We start from the raw sequence: 17,888 nt of genomic DNA on the forward strand, positions 1-17,888 counted from the left end.
GGCATGATTTAGATGATAATTGAGTATACATTTGCTACAGTTGTGAAGACATGTTTAATCTTGTAGAGTGAGCTCATTATAATTTGTGTATAACAGAATACACAAAAGAACTACAATTTTATGTAGAACCTTTTCTTTATACGGTAACACTAATTATAATGAAGTTGTTTAGACTGATTGAAGTTATTCTTATGACATTTTGTACTCTAGGTCTATTCAGTCAGTGAGAAAAGTGTGCTTTCCTAGAAAGCTTACATGCTATTCTATATACAAGATAATAAAACTAGCATTTAAACAACAGGTGGGTCTAAATCTCAGTATAATGGCTCTAAACTAAAGAAGAGGGTGTCATTGAACATTGGACATCCAAAGGAAAACCACTTACAAGATTCATATGGCCCCTAGGTGATAGAAAAAATACATTTTTTCCAAATGACAACAATCTCTTTTAGTGTTGCAGGTGTAAACAAGATACCCCAACAGGTAGAAAATTTGTCAAATGTCAATTTCATTTCAGAAAGTCTAGAAAAGAACACAAGTTCTGGCCAGTCATGCAGTAAATCTAGATCATCAGTAGATCATGATGCTACATTACAAATGGTGCCTCCAAGAACCAATGGTATTCAAACAAATAATTTCTTCTAGTCAAGTCATACCATAAGTAATGGATGCACATCAAATGGGTCTAATAATAATGTTAAGAAGCAGGAATCTGAAATAAAGGGAATTGATTCTGTGGGTAATTTTAATGATATGGTTGTTGGACATTCTCGGAACTGTGATGTGAGCAATGATAATGAGAACTATATTGGTAGAAATTCTGAAGCTTATTCAAAAATTAATGGTAACAGATCATGAGAATGTCAAAAATTCTACAAATGGTTTGATAGGTATTATTACTCGACATCATGCTACTAAACTTCCAAAAAATGGTTCAAATGGTAAACTTGTAGCTGATGAGCATCTAGAGAATGGTAGCATGGTCCACAATTCTATAGATAATGAGAGTGAGGCTGCTAAGCTCCTATCCTTGGAAGATGGTTCCTTATTTCAGGTGCTTTTTTTTGTATTAATGTTGCAGTGTATATGTTTGTTTTTGAGAAAATTTCTTTTAGTCCTAATGAATCTTTATATGTTCCTTTTGGCAGGGAGGCAAAAATGGTACTTTGCTCTGTAAGGGAAGGGAAATGAATGGGTCATGTGTAAAAGCTATGTATCCACATAGGTTGCAGAAATATAGTCAAGAAACTAAATGTATTTCTAGCCAAAAGTACCAAAAACACCATGGGGACAACCACTACCTTGTTAGTAGAAACAGATTGAAGCTTATGAAGCATCTTCCATGTCCTCGATTTTTACAAGCATTGTCTTTCAGGGGGCATTTTCTTCTAAGAGAAATGCATATTTTGAGGAAGAAATGATCCAATGAAAGGAAGAAATGCACGAAGTTACAACTTAAGAAGGCTGACATTTTCCTTAAGAAAAAACGCTCTGCAAAAATGCCTTATGGAAAAGAGTATCCAGCTGCGAAAAGTTTTGCATGTTTAGTCGCTTCTAAGTATCCACAACAATCCCGTGGAAAGGGTCTGTCAAACAAAATAAATGGTTGTGTTTCTGTGCAGCAAACCAAGACATCTGAAATTACACTTGGTGTGGTTCAGAATGGGTGTAACATTGCTAAATTTTGTGATACTCCGATGCCTCTTGTAAATAGGCAGCTTTCTAGTGGAAATGGTACTAAGCTAAAGAAACAAAGAGAAGTTCCTAGTAGACTTGGTTTAAGTAAAGCTAGATAATATTCTGATGTTGGGGCAAAACCTATAAAATAGAGGGAAAATCACATTGCTGGCAACCATTCAGAAAACATGGAAAACACTGCAAAAAGTTGATAATGAAGTCAAAATATCATGAAAAGATGCATTACTTCAAACTTTTTCAATGATTCAACGTTAGATCCCTGCAGCCAATATTTCCTTATACTTTCAAAATTCATCAAATAAATGTGAGAAATGGAGATATATTTATACTTGTCAAACTTGCAAATATGTTTGTGGCTGAAGCAGCAGGCTGAATATGCTTGCAGCGGGGTCGCTGTGGCGACACGACAGTTGGTATCGCCACCACAGCGGCCCCATTGCAATTCTTGTTATGGACGTCACAATTGCGATGTTCCCCCAACCATTGCGACAGACTTGGCGTCACTACCACAGTGGCACTGTCACAATGCTTGTAGTGACATCGCAATTGTGACGTCCACGACAAGCATTGCGATGGACGTCGGCATCGCCGCCACAGCGACGACTTCGCCACCCTTGCGACAATTTTCCGTTGACGTCACAATTGCGACGTCTAGGACAAGAATTGCGATGGACGTCGGGGTCGTCGCCACAGCGACCCTGTTGCCAGATGCTATCGCCACCCCGTCAGAATGCTTGAGGGGAACGTCGCAATTGCGACGAACGCCGCAAGCATTGCGACGGGGTTCGTGCCATAATAAAGTGGTTTTATAGCGATGGATAGGCGTCATAATTGCGATGGTGGAGGATAGACGTCATAATTTGTGACTAAAAAACAATGACGTCTATTATTGTCGCAGTGGCGACACATTGCCGTCATAATTGCGACACTTAGCCGTCGCAAATCGATGTCAAATGTATTAGTGATCTTTTAATAATTTTTTTTAAAATTATATTTATTTGTTTTAAAAAATGAAATAATTTATATTTCTCATTAATTTCGATGAATAAAATAAAAATGAAAATAAATTAACCTTTTTAGCATTATTGAAAAAATTAACCAAAAAACAATAAATTAAAACACAAAATTTAAGGGAAATATTTTTAAAAATACAAAACTTAAACCTTATTCCTATTCCATTTTTGTACACCCAAACAATGGATTAACATATTCCCAATTGAATTCTAGGTGAACCAAACAAGATTGAAATTACCCTTTTCTATTCTCATTCCCCATTTCCATTCCCATTCTATTTTTCTATTCTAATTTTCAATTCCTATGCTAGCAACCAAACGGGCCCTAAGAGTAAAGGGACTACCATGCCCAATAATGATGAGCTTGTTATTGAACAATTTGCAGATGACATCTCTTTATTTGTGGAGTTAGATGAAGATAATTTCAATAATACTCTTAACAAAGTGCAGATGTAATGTTATGCCTTTGGGGCAAAAATTGCACTGAGCAAATCAATAGTGTTGGGATGGACTGATGAGCCTTTTCTATGGCTTAGAAGTTTGGATTGGAAATGGGGTGGGCCTGATACAATGGTTAGATACTTGAGGATTCCGTTTATAGTGAAACGGTCCAAGGAAATGTGGTCTTGGATTTTCAAAAAAATTGAGAATAAACACATTAAGTGGCAAACTTATTTACTTTCCATTGCTGGTAGAGCACAAGTCGTGCAGAAAGTGTTATCTTCTCATGCTACATACTATGCTTCAAAATGCCTTTTTGCTAAAAATCATACTAACGATCCGAAAAAGATATTAAGGGAGTTTCTATGGTCAGATGACATTAGCAATAAGAAAAGACATTATGTGAAGTGGGATTGGTGTTGCTTCCCTAAGAACCTAAGGGGCCTAGAGATGAGAGATCTGCAGGCTCAAGGAATTGCCCTTGCTTCTAAATGGATTATTAAGGCTTTGAATGAGAATGAACCTTGGAAAATTATGATTAGAAACAAAAAATTTCACTCTATCCTAAAGTAGGAGAGGTAGTGGAATAATATCCCTCTTGCCGATCTCATTTTTTGGAATTTTGATATCAAAGTGTTTGTCTCTAATGTGTTTTCATCTATATGGAAGACTTGATGTCAAGTTAAACCTATGATATGTTCTAGGTATGCTGCGGGGAAAAATCCCTATTACTATGTTGAGACAAGTTTACTTGGTGGGGCATTTACCTTAACAATAAGCCTCTTGCTCCTACTCAATGTTGCTCTGCAAAAAATGGCATAAAAAGGCATCTCTCTAATCCAAGATATATTGGTTGACAAGAAAATGGGGTCCTGGGAGGCCATAAGTAACAAATATAATATCCCTATGGCTCAAAAGAAGACATATACTTTGATTTCTAAAGTAGTTGGCAAGTTCTTCCTAGGAAAAAAAAAAGAACTCTCAACAATTGTTGGAATATTGAAAATGTGAAGAAGGTAGAAATATGAGTGAGTGCAAAAGAAAACATATTTATAATATACTCGAAAAAGGTGTTGGATAATTGATCATAGTAATAAGAAATGGGGATGTAATTGGTTAAACTCTAGACGACTCTTTATCTTTGAGTTATTTTCGCATTCACTTGTGGATCCAAAAATTGTTTGCTTTGGATGATTCTTCCTACTCAAAAAACTTACTTTGGGCTCTTTCTTTTCTAATGGTAGTCAACAACCTATTGGTTGTTCTATGTGTAATTTCCAAGAGTCTCATGAGAATCTCTTTTTTCATTGTATTTTTGCCAGAAAGGTGTGGTCTTTATTTTTTGGTTAGTCCTTCACATGGAATTCTAGAAACAATAGATCTTGGCATGAAATCCTTGTTGGTTTTGAGGCTGACTTTAATAGTAACCTAAACAAAGTTTGGTTTGTGCTCATTCCTCACATTTTATGGTACATTTGGAAACAAAGGACCAAGGAGATATTCCAAAATAGGAAGCAAGACCTTACCAAGTTTAAATTTAAACTCACATTTCTAAAGTGTCACAGGTCATTGTTACTCTGGAAATATCAAGAGAAAGATTCAACTCCCTTTTAAAAGATGGAGCCATGGTTATCTTCACCAAGGACTTTCAAATCTATGAGGGGTTGGAGAGTACTCAACAAGACTTTGTAGGACATCTTGAAAGCAAACATTCTTCACCAAAGAACCCAAGGTTAAACTAGGAGGTGCTACTTAATGAAGTGGATCATATTGTAAAGGAAGACTTTGAAATTGTTGGTTACATTGATGCCAATCACATAATGAGGTAGGAGTATTACATGGGTCTTGAATATAGATAAGCCATCAACCAATATGGAGCTAACTATGAAGATTTGGTGCCTATTATTGACAACTTAGGCAATAGCTTAGGCCTCTAAATATGCTTGTTTATGGTAGACAACTTGATGTATCAGGATATATTAACCTTCTTTGTTGTTGCAAGATGCTATGTCTATGCTATAAATATAGAGTTTAGGCACTGATCTAGATCATATATTATATTTTCGTTGTGGTTGATATTTTCATAACTCTAGTTGACCACGATGTAGTGGTGTCTTTGATTGTACCTTCTTGGTTATGTACTATTGATAGACTTATTTTATATTAAAAATATAAATAAGATTCAAATCACATTGACTTAGTTTTCATGACTTAAATTGAGTTTTTTGGGATACACATGTTTAAAATGCTTAGAGGATTGAGATCATTTTCTTGATTTCTATACCAAAATCTTACCCTCAAATTTTCATAATGTATTATGTCTAAATATTAAAATACATTTATATTACTTCTTGGTGGTGAGGATCCATGGTTTAGTGAGAATAATTGTTAACCACTGGTAATTGTGCGCATTGTTGTTCATTCTCTACCTTTGTAGAAATTAATGTTTGTAGGTTTGTCAAAGTTGACAAGTCTTGTGATTAAATTTACTCAAATTGTATGAAATCTTGGATGTAAATTGTAAGTGTTCTGATCCACATCTAATGACTATATAGTAACAAATTCATGGTAAAATTCTGTCTACACATGTCATTTTAATCTTGCATCCCAAGCTGGGTGAAATAAAGCGTGATTTTTGGTAATATGCAGTTTTAGAATCTTGATTCGTGGTAGATATTTCTCGTGATTTTTACTTGAATCATATGAATTGTTGAGTTAGGTGATTAATTTCTGATTTGAGTTATCGACTCACTAGAACTCTACAAGGTTGAATTGAATCATATTCGTTTTATTAGTTTTGAGTTATTTTATTGCACAATTGTCAAATTATTTATTTATTTAATTATTATTTGTTAGTTGAAAAAGCAATTTTAGTTTAAAGAAGGGTCAATGATTTCGACCTGGAGCTATGGACTAGGGGCCTTCATTGATAATTAGCATATTCAACTATCCTAGTTGATTTGAACCTTTATGGCAAGAATAACACTACCCCAAATTTATGGCAAGATAAAGATATTGCCTCCAATCTAATTTAAGTTGCGCAGTAAAAAAGTAAAGGAAAATGTTGTGTTGGCTATGTAAGAGCTTGCTTTGGTTAAACTTCTTTTCCCATGTACATGGACAATCGAAATGGATCTAATAAATTTTAAAAGGATTGATTTGTAGTAAGATTTAATGTCAGAGATACAAATATAAACTAAGTATATTGTATTATACGAAAAAATATTTAATTGCTAACATAGAGAGGAAGTATGTAACAAGGAGACGACAAAATGAATTTAGATGAAGTAGAAGTCTAAAAAGACTTAAAAGGTGGATTTCAAAGCTCTATATTGCCTTATGTGATCTCAAGTTGAAAAAGGTACGCACGAAGTGCAATATACTTCAAACTTGAAAGCTTATGAATGTTAGTGAAAGCCAATATTAAAGCATTGTTGCACGTAGAGAGAGGTAGAGTTAAAAATATTTTTTTCCTATTGACATGGTTGTTAGTGAGGGACATTACATTTGTAAGCTTCCCAAGAATGGAACATTGGAACGGTTATCTAGATCAGGGTTTTTCTGTAGGATATTAATGTGTAACGAATATATTCCTAGCTAGGGTCCCTAATTGGATATACATAGGGATATATTTGTGTCAACACTTTATAGTTAGTATTATTATTTTGGAGGGAAAAGTGCAATTTTTTGAGTAGGTAATTTGTTACATTATATCTCATTCTAACTTTGAAAAACCTACACATTTTGCCAAACATGCAAACTAAAGTAGGAATGAATCAAAACGAAAGATACCAATGAATAATGCAAAACAAACAAAATCTTTAACTAACTAGATATACCTCCATGGAGAAGACTTGCAAAACAACTAAATTATCTTGTAGAAAATAGAACTTTTATTGAAAAAATTTCACCTCGAATCTGATATTGTAAGTATAAACGTTGGACAAAAATAGTATAAACAAGTATTCATATGAACAAACACACAAAGATAAATTAACATTTCCTCCTAAAGATGGTCCATGCTAAGGAGTTTTTTTTGGTTGTTGTCGTTTTAAATTCAAACTTGTTCCGTGAGAATGGTGCCTCCTAATGCATGCTGGGGTGCATGTTGTTGGGTGCATGTATGTGCCATGCCTGGCTTGGGTGTTTCTAACAATTCATCTCACGTTGTTGTTGGTCAATCTTTGGGGCTCTTGGCAGATGTTTCATTGGGGGTTGACTGCCCTATCTAGGTGCTTAGCTGTTGTTGCCACCGTTGACCCTACTCATCAGGGGTTTCCCTTAGGTGTTTTGATTTCAAGACTTTATCTCTCATTTAGGGTGTTTGTGGAGCTTAGCCTGAAGGTTTCGTGCCAAACACCTTAGATGTTGGGTTGTCAATTCTTAAAGTTGGTGGAAGTGGCATTATGGCTGCTATGGTGGGTGTTCCTCCCTCAAAATGTACAACTATTGATCTATCACCCGTGTTCAAGCCTCCTTTGTGGTGATTTGAGGTCATGAGCTGATGAAAAATGTGGATTTCAACCAAATTTGTGGCATGGTCTATAGGTTTGTAGGTCTTTGGCCTTCTTTTCTAGATTTATATTGCTGGGTAATTAGTTCTTGTTAGACTACTAGTGTTTAGTGATATTAAGATTTACCTTTGTGTAAAGAGTTTTTTTTTAATTGCTTTGTTCTCTTCTGAAGACTACAAATTAATTTTGATCAAATTTTGTGTTTGGAGAAAATATTCCCTTTTCGCCAAAACTTAGAAAACATCATTCAACCCTCTTACCAAACAACTCAATGTGCATTTAGTGTAGGTTTGACTTTCTAATCTTCTACTTCATTTCTTGGAGATGTCTTGCTTCGATGCCATAGAAAATTTGCTTGTTTGTTTCTTGGATGTGGATGAAGCTATTGCTATGTTGGGTTATTCTACGTTTTCCCATCTTTTGATTGATATGGATATCTCTATTCTTCTTCTAGGTGAGGTGGTGCTCATGGTTGGTGAGAGGTCATGGACCCAAGCAATGTGACTATGATGGTCTTCCCATTTGTTGCCAGTGGTGCTACTCCACCATACACATGGTTACCGATTGCACCTTTTTGTGCTAGAAAGGTGTTGCTCCTTTGTGGAGGGCTGCAAGTGTTCATCATCTGATTGTCTATGCTTGTGATTCTCTTTCTGATTCTTCCTCCAAGGACTCACAATCTACTGATGAAGATGAAACTCTTGCTGAAAATTTGGATGACATTGATCAAAGATAGACTTCTACTGCCCATTCACAATTGTAAACCTAGATGTTGGTTGTACTACTTTGGGGATTACCCTCATTGGCTTTATGTCCCTTACTATTCTGCTTATGTTCTACAACAAGATTCTATTGATAATGCTCAACTTTAGCACCTAGCTTCTATGATAATGGGACCCCTATGGTCTCATTGGTTGGTGAGCCTAAGGATAACATTACTTGGGCAATGTCTAATGCCATAGAAGGAGCTATTCTTCTCCCACTCATCTTCTCATGCTCATCTTCTTATGGATTGTGAGTTTGACTTTCCTTTGAAAGTCTTCTAGTCTTTGTGCTATATATTTTGTCTATCTAACAAACACATGTTGTGTTACCTATATGTTGTTAATGGCTTGTTTATCTACTTTAAAGCCTTTTTTTTGCAAGGGTGAACTCCCTTGTTTTGGTTGCTTTTATTATTAAAACAAACCCGCAAAGATAAAACTTGAATTATAAAGAGACACAGATTATAGGAAAATCATGAGATTAAATAACTTGATAAATGATATAATAGACATGCTTAGCAAGCTATGGTTTTTAATTAAAATCAGCAACTTAACAAGGGGGGTGACCCTTGTTAGGATTATTAAGGTATGCTTAACAAACTATGTTATGTTAGAAACCATATAATAGTTTTGATTGATCATGATTGCTACAGGTTTTGTTGCAAAACAACTATAGAACACATGAAGAACAAATTTGCAATTTGTGCTATGATAGGTGATTTAAATGTTATCCAACTAGTGTAGTACATAGATTTTTTATTTAAGATTGAATATGATAGTCTTTTTAGTATAGTTGCATGACTCAAGGAGTACAATCTATCTAAGGACATAAAAATATGGAAAAGCTTGAAAGAAGAACATCAAACGTGAAACACAATATTACATAATATCATGGTTCAATGATAAAGATGTCATGTGAAGATTACATCTTTGTGCAAGGACATTAAGTGGTCCAAAGAGTTAGGGTTGTATGAGGGTACAATAACCCTTTACATCATATGCCTTATGATTTTGGTATCTCTAAACAATGTAAGTACATGTGTAAAGGAAATCACATGTAAACATTTTTTCTGGGCCAACATTAAAGAGGCCTAAATATTATAACATTATGCATTCTTTTCACAAGCAAAAACTCAAAATACAACAAAAAATAAATGTATAATATAAATAAAAGATTTACAACTATTCATCTCCCCTATATCTATGTACTCAAAAGGGTATGATGGGTCATCTGAGAAATATTTAAAAGCATACAAATAATAATAAAATGAGAATCTAAGTACTAATGTCTATATCCTAGAGGTAAAAAGGGTATTACTTTGAAGAATTTGTTTATGCAGTAGATCAACTTTTTCATCTCATTCATAGAGGGAGGGAGGCCAAGCTGATATAGGAGGTATCAATTAATTAGATTCAAGTGTTTTGACTCTAGCAAGAGCTAATGAACTAGTTACACATACAACACAATGACTATGTTAAGATTGTAGACGATGTTGGAACACCTTTTAGATTTGCCAAATTATTAGGTTTCAACATTGTAGTTTTTTTGTATCAAACTATTGACCCATGTTTCATGACTAGGCTCACGACAACCCATCTCTCATGAGAGTGAATGGAAACTTAACATTCATTGCATATAGGCGATGCTCATAGAATGATATGTGTTTCATTCATTCTCAGGTGAGATGGGTTCATTTGAACCACTAATAATGAAATGTGGGTCAATGAGTTTGACTAAAAAAACTACATAGTTGAATTTTGATGTCAATATCACAATTTGACTTATTGTGGAAAAATATCTCCTACTTATCAATATCATTTAGAGATTTAAAAATGTTTTTTTGTAGGAGAGTTTTACTGAAGCCGTGTTCGGAAATAAATGAGAGGACTTTCATTGCTAATGTCTTGAAAGGGGTAGTGATAGCAATAAATAAAACTGGAACTAATTTTGTATTTAAATTGATAGAGAAGGGTCTAGAGGCAATATAATTGTCATATTTGGCTTTTGCTTGTAGAATGATGGAATACAACATTGCAAAAACTTTAATTTTGGAGGTTGTTTGTGGATAATAATAATTGAAAGAACATTTGAGAGCATTTGTGAATATTTAATGTGGGGTGAATTGAGACAAAGAATTTGTGGCAAGAGTTGCATTGGATACCACCTTTGTGTTCAACATATCTAATGGCTCAAGGAAGGGTGGAGTGGTAGATAGGTTTCCAACTAGCTAGGTTCCATTGAGGTAGTGAAGAATAGTTGGAATCTTTTAGGTGAGGTTCATTGAGATCACAAGGAGCTAGAGGCGGTGCAAAAGAAACAATGATTAATTGTGGAGAAGGATATATTTAAAAAAATGACTAATAGTTGAATGCCATTTATCATTGAGCATCTACATAGTATCTTAATGCATGTCTACAAGGTTGTGCTTATATACAAGTTGGTTTAAATAGTTGTGAACTAGGAATAATTGTATGTGGTGGAACAAGAGTACTTTTCTACACTTGTTGTGTTGTCCCTTCTTAAAAAGGAGGGAAAATAGGTTCCATAGCTAGAGAGCAACAAAATTGAGGTGCATATAGTTCATAAAGCATCACAGGTATGTTCACTCTTTCTAATGAAGAGATATTTGGGAGAATATAAGATATTATATAAGGATGAGATGTTGATGGTGTACACGAGGATTTATCTTTGATATAGTGATCAAAGTAGGTCTATGAACAATAAAACTATTGATAGACAAAGAAATTGGGGAAAATATTTTACATAGAATTTCACATTTTCAACTTTTTGTCGTCAAAAAATTATGAGCAAAGGAAAAGATAAGCTCATTCTTTTGCTACCTCTAGATTAAATTGTGTATTTTTTTTTATCAATTTGAAAATCTATAGACAATCTAATCCAAAAGCAACAACAAATTTAAATTCATTGATTTTAGAAATCTATTGATGCTAATTAAACAAAAATAATATGATGCTTTAGTATTCGATATGAATTTTATCTAAACATATGAAATTTTTATATCTAATTTTCTAGGTGACTTCATAAACAAATTTTCTATTAATATGAGTTATTTTTACTAATTTATGTACCGCTATTCTAATGACCTAGTAAAAAACAAATTATGCGCCATAATACCACATTCTTAATATGTATATTAACATCTATCCTTAGTGACAAACCTAACAAGTTTTGTAATTACAACATTTTGAAACATTCACTTCTTTGAAGAACTTGGGCATACAAATAATTCATTTTTATGAATCCATCTAAAACCTATATATAGTTTTCCTCTCTATCTTGTAATCTACAAATAGTTTACCAAGGAAACTCTTCTTATATAGTCTAAAATCCACAATTTGCATCATGTGTCAAAGAGTTTTATTACAAACCCATATCAAAACCTATGAAGTTTGTAAGAGATCCTTTAACCATGTCAAATAAAGACAACTCATCATCTATGAAACTAGACATGTTATCTCAACATCGAACTAGAATATGAGCATACCTTCTGTTAAAATATGATAGCCTCAATCAATATGAAAAGATAAATCTAATAACCGTGAATGCATGCATGTATACCAGTGAAATGATATATATGCATACATACACAATCATATATATGATCTGAGTAACTATCCTTTCCATGAACGATCTAAATGTGCATATTTTGCCAAGTATGAAATCTACAATTATCTCTTGGAATTGTGCACTACCTTGCAAATCGATCAAGCATTGATCGAGTACATAGTCATTGCTTATAACGATCGATTGTGATTTTTTATCTAAACAAACACTAATGAGATTAGTGTCAAAATTGGTTGATAGCTAACACCTTATTAGGATTAGGGCTTTTGGAAACATTCATATTGAACCATCATATCTCTATATACTGATTAGAAATGACCTCCCTTTAAAAGGCTATACATATGAATGGAATCACAAAAGACATGTACCATTGAAAATCATAAATATTACTATCTCTGCCATTGAACTTCAGAAGAAAGAAAAGAAAAATATAATCTTTAAAATTCATATCTCAAATTTGAACATTAATTTAGTGCATACACAAATTGCGATTGCTGATACCTGCAAAACAAGGTAATCAAGATTAGTATTCATGGAATTTGAATAAATTACAGTTTGCTACTAAGTTTACCTGTGAGGCCTCGCTCCCGACCCATCGTAGCATAGTGATACATTACTCTTATTTTGTTATCCGCGACTCGAGATGTCGAGACATTATCTGATGCTTAGAACATATTTTATTACTTCATGTTGTGTGATGTTATTTTTAGATATATTTGATGATTATCATTTAATGTTCATGTATATGTATGTTGACGAAATCAGTAGATGTAGGATTGAGATGCGATTTAAGATATTTCAAATGGTTAAGAATTATAAAGGATGAAGAAACTTTATTGATGTATGTTTTAAATTATGAAAAAAATTTTGATACATATACGTTTATATACATGTGATTTTACGGGACTACTGATGGGTGCAATGAGTGTGCAGATATTTAGCCAAGGAACCCTACGAAGGAACAAAACTGATCTCCATGTGCTAAAATTTGGAAACCCTATTGTTCGTAATTGTGCTCTTTCAGTGTCGCTTGACACTCGTAAGATGTTTATGTACTTAATTTGCTAGTTAGAGTTGTTAGATGGACCTATTTAATTTCTAGATTTTTATTTTGGCTCTAACCTCTTCCCTAAGGCTTTAAAACATGTTTTTTTTCTAACCTATGGGTGTGGGTATGGGTTAGGGGTCTTTTCCAACCCCTAAGCCCCTAGCTTTGACTTTTGAGGGCACTCAAAAAGTCCTTTTTTGCCTTTGTGCGAAAATTGCAAGTGGTTGTCATGAGTTGTCTTACCCCACCTCCTTTTTAGGGTTTAACCATGGTGTAGGTTGTGTTAGGAGTTTCTAGAGTGGCTAAGTGGGTGAAGATAGTTATTGCTCTTTTTGGGTGGTTGAGTTGGAGGCTTATTAGAGGCCTTCCTTTGTTTAGTGGTTGGGGGGTTACCCAATCTCTACTTTGAGAGAGGATTTCTTGAAGCTTGAAGGAAGGAGGGATGCTCTACTCAAATTGGTTCATTGCCATTACCTCTTTGTGAAGGTAGGAAACTCCCATTTTCCCTTATTCAATTTTTATGATTGGTTTCATGTTCTTGTTACCTTGTTATTGTTTTACTGTTGTATGGTTGTGGGTATGTTGGGAAGTTTTGCAAACCTTGTTATTTTGGTTGCTTTCCTTTCTCGTTTATGTTTGAAATTTTGAGTTTCCTTGCATGGGTGTTTTGGTATTACTCACCCTAGGAGAGGGCAGAAGTGACCAATTTTGGGAGAGGTCTGTTTAGTTGGACTCCAACCTGTGTAGAGTCTCTTCTCAGGATGAGAAGAGGGATAAAGGGTAGGGCGTTATGGGCCCCTACCCGTCAGCACAAGCCTGGTATGAGTATGGCAAGTTTAAATGGAAGAACATAAGTTCTTGGTTATTGGCCCCGATTGGGCATCTGAATTGGTGTTGTGCTTGACTTCTCCAGTTAGAAGAATCCACCTCTCCCTAGTCTTGATTCATTGTGAATCCTATTATGTAAACCATGTATGATTATGCATGCTTGATGTTCTTTTGGTTCTGCTTGGTTGTCACCCGATCAGATATTGGTTTCCTCCAGGGTACTTGAAATGAGATTCAGTAAACATTACACACTCCTTGTTTATGATCATGAATAAAATGGGATAAAATTGTTGTAATTGGGATTGCTATCCTATGAAATTGTATTTTCAAACCTTATTGTAAATGGCAACGAAGCCGGGTTTTCTTCCTGATTCTTTCCCGGCGGAGCCTTGAATTAGGTTTGCCAATAAAATTGGTGGTTTTGAGCATAATCGTTGGTCATGTGATTAAATTTTGTAACACATTATTTTTGGATGGATGCACATCAAAAATTAAGATGAAATGATGATAGTTTAGTAGGCAAAATTTTCCAGTTCTTTTTATGTTCAAAATGAAAATTATGATTGAGGAAAGAAAACAATGGCTATGGTTGATTTATTGCAATTCAAGTTATTTAGGGGATCAAGTTTACCATGCATTATTGTGACCACCACCTTTGTGTAGTATACGAACATCAAGGAAGAGAAGTCCATTGCCAAAATTTGGTTGTCTCATGGTCTTGGATAGAAACATCTCTCAAGAATTTAGAATACTTGATGTTTGAGTGATAAACAAAAGTATGTTCCAAACTAAATTTGATATCATAGCAGAGATAGTATTCATAGAAATGATTATCCTTGTTGATTATTATTATCATTTTGATTCTAGTATATAGTTGCTGTGAATGTACATTCAAATTTAAATTTGCATGAGAATATAATGTCAATCTTTGAGAAAGTGTTTTTTTTTTTAAAACTTCATAATGCATAGATAAGAACAATTCAGATAGTTTCATATCAAGCCTTATCATGGAATATATATATATATATATATATATATATATATATATATATATATATATATATCCATTGTATTAAGTTTAATGTTTGCATTATGTAGCTATTCAATTTTGACCCAATTTGAAAAGGATTAAATCTACTTTTAACACCATTACAAAAAGAAAAATTTCAAAACATCCAGCTATAGGATGCTGGAAATTGTATTGAAGAAATTGTTCATTCTCTTGGTTGAACAGAGAATATTCCTTTAAATATCCTCTTTTAAATTATATGATGAATCTTGTAAAATTAAAATAGAATAATAATGATATTTGAAAGTTTGTATAACAAAATTTAAATCAATATATAAACTAATATCCTTCCTCACCCATAAAACTTTAATAACTTCAATGCCCTGTCTTCTCCTTTAGCCATCAGCACATAAGGAAGAATTAAAAATGGTTGAAATTTTGTTTTGTCATCATAGCGATGACGTCGCCCTTTCACATCACCCATCTCCTTCATTTCCTCCTGGTAGGCTCCTTCTTCCTTCTCCTTTGTGGAGGACTTGGGCATGAATTGCCTTTCCTTACACCTGCGCTGGACATTACTGACGCAGGTCAGTTCTCTCCTGCAGCGTGCAGGTTGAAGCGCTTGGAGAAGCGCGTGCCTTGGGGAATGGGGTTGACGTGTTTGGAGGGGGGGGAAAAGCTTAGACTAGGGGGGGGCTAGTTGTAGGTGGTTTCTTATTTAAGTTTTCTTTTAGTGTGTAATTAGTATGTTTAGTTAGTTTATTAATTATGTTAAGATGTGTTTTATTTAAATATTGTTAAATGTGTTAGAGTGTTAAGAGTTGTAGTTTAGTGGTAGTTAGATTAGGTGATAGTGTTAGGTTAGTTTTAAACCTTAGGTTTAGTCTTAGATTAGTTAGTTATTTTATTATTTGATCTTAGTTTCTTATTAACATTATTATTTCATATATATATATATATATCTAGTTAGTTTAGAATGAAATTTTAAATTGTTAAGAATAATTAGTTGAATTAATAAAGTTTAAGGTTATCTTATGTTTGATTAAGGGCGTTGTTTGTAATTGATAATATTTCTTTTGTTACTTAGTTATGTTTAAATACTAATTAGCTAGTTTTAATTTAAATGTACTCCAATTGTTGATCATTAAGTAGATTAAATTATCGATTAATTGGCTATTTGAATAAATTCTAAAGTAGTTTTTGATTGTTTTGTTATTGCAAGAAAATTTAGATCCGAATGCATGTACAACGTTATGTAAGTAATTTTGATCGCATATCATTGCAAATTAATGTAAATGTTAAAACCAATAGACAATGTTGGATTGTTTCCTTTATCTTTTGGTCAAAATTAAGTGTAACTTACATCTCTAATATCTTTTGATATGTTTAATTCTTAAATAGCATTACTTAAGATTGATACCAATCTAGTAACAAAAGTTTCAAAATCTTAACAATATAATCGCCTTCATGTTTATAACCTTAAGACATAAAGTAAGGAACCTGTACTAAAACTATTATCAATCTTTTCAAACCTAGGGCATGTTTAATTATTAAGTCAAAAAAAAATTGTGTGTGTGTGTGTTTTTGCCTTCCAGTTTTGGGCATGATATTACCAATACATTAACACATACTACCCTTAACTTTGTAGTGGTTCTATTCCACAACTTGATGTTTGGACTAAGATATGGTACACAATGTCTTTTGTTCTATATTTTCCATCACCAATAATGTTTTAAAATAGAAATTCCTCATCAGATGTTTGCAGAACGTCACTACCACCTTCATGGTGTTCTACTTCAATGTTCTTAGATCCAATCGATGCTTTTGGTTCAAGGTTCTTGTTGAACAAGTCCTTGGCCCTTTGCAAATAGTTGATTAAAAATGATTATTTGATGTGGATAAAATTTTACTATTTCTTTGTTGACTTTGGTTGACAACTTTTGTTAAAGTAATATCCCTTAAATTAAGTTGCAAAAAAATGCTTTCTCTATCATGTGAATGGAGTCCTTCAACTTGCATCTATCATATTTTATTTTTTAGAAGTATAAATGATAATTTGTCAAATTCAAGTGTTTGAGTTTTTCTATTTAGGTACAATGATTCAAAAAAAACTCTGTAATGTCTAAAAACCCTCTTCGTACTATGTTGATCATATATTTTCCATCTAAATATTTCTTCATAGAAACTAATTGATCATGCACATCCTTAAGATGATTAATATGCTATAAAACTAAACCTCCTCCCTACTACTAAGAGGAGCATAGTTGACTCTTCAAAACTAATGCTTTGCTTTCTTTGAAGCATTTTATCACATAACTTGGTCTCTAAGTCACAATAGATTCTATATTACAAACTTTAAGTTTCAAAGTCTTTAAAATAGATAGCTTTGATATCAAAAAGGTTTTTTTATGACACCATTCGTAATCATTAATGTTAGTCTTTGGTATGCCTTCCTTTCCAACTATAATCTCTGTGAGGTTCTTGTACTTATAAATTATCAAGATTTAATGACTCTAAATGTTGTAGTTTGTCAAAGTTAATTTTGTGACTTTGATAGCCATTGAGCTTAGATTTTCCTTGCCATTAACAATTACAAGTTAGAGTCCAATTCATTTTATCAGTTCTTAAGAAAAAAAAAATCATCCCCTACTTGATTTGGACATATTTTCTAAAAACTATTATAATATGAAATACCATTGATCATAATTTCCAAATAGTCTTTCAATTGATTCTAATAAGGAAATAAACAATACTGCAATAGATAAATTAATCTAAAGATATTTAACATATTAAAATAATAAATTGGGACAATATAAAATTACTTAGGATGATGTGTTTATATTTTCTTGTTTATTATTTGCCTCATCCAAAATAACACTTTGAACATGAAGTATTGTAGTTAAATCAACAAAAAGTAATTTAGGAAAGATTGGCTCCAAATTAGAATTGAGTTTCCTCCAACAATTTACTACTATCTTGAAAATAAA

Source organism: Cupressus sempervirens, chromosome 5 (genome assembly GCF_028749045.1).
Source record: "Cupressus sempervirens isolate cs-2001-9-10 chromosome 5, ASM2874904v1, whole genome shotgun sequence".
Taxonomy (NCBI): domain Eukaryota; kingdom Viridiplantae; phylum Streptophyta; class Pinopsida; order Cupressales; family Cupressaceae; genus Cupressus; species Cupressus sempervirens.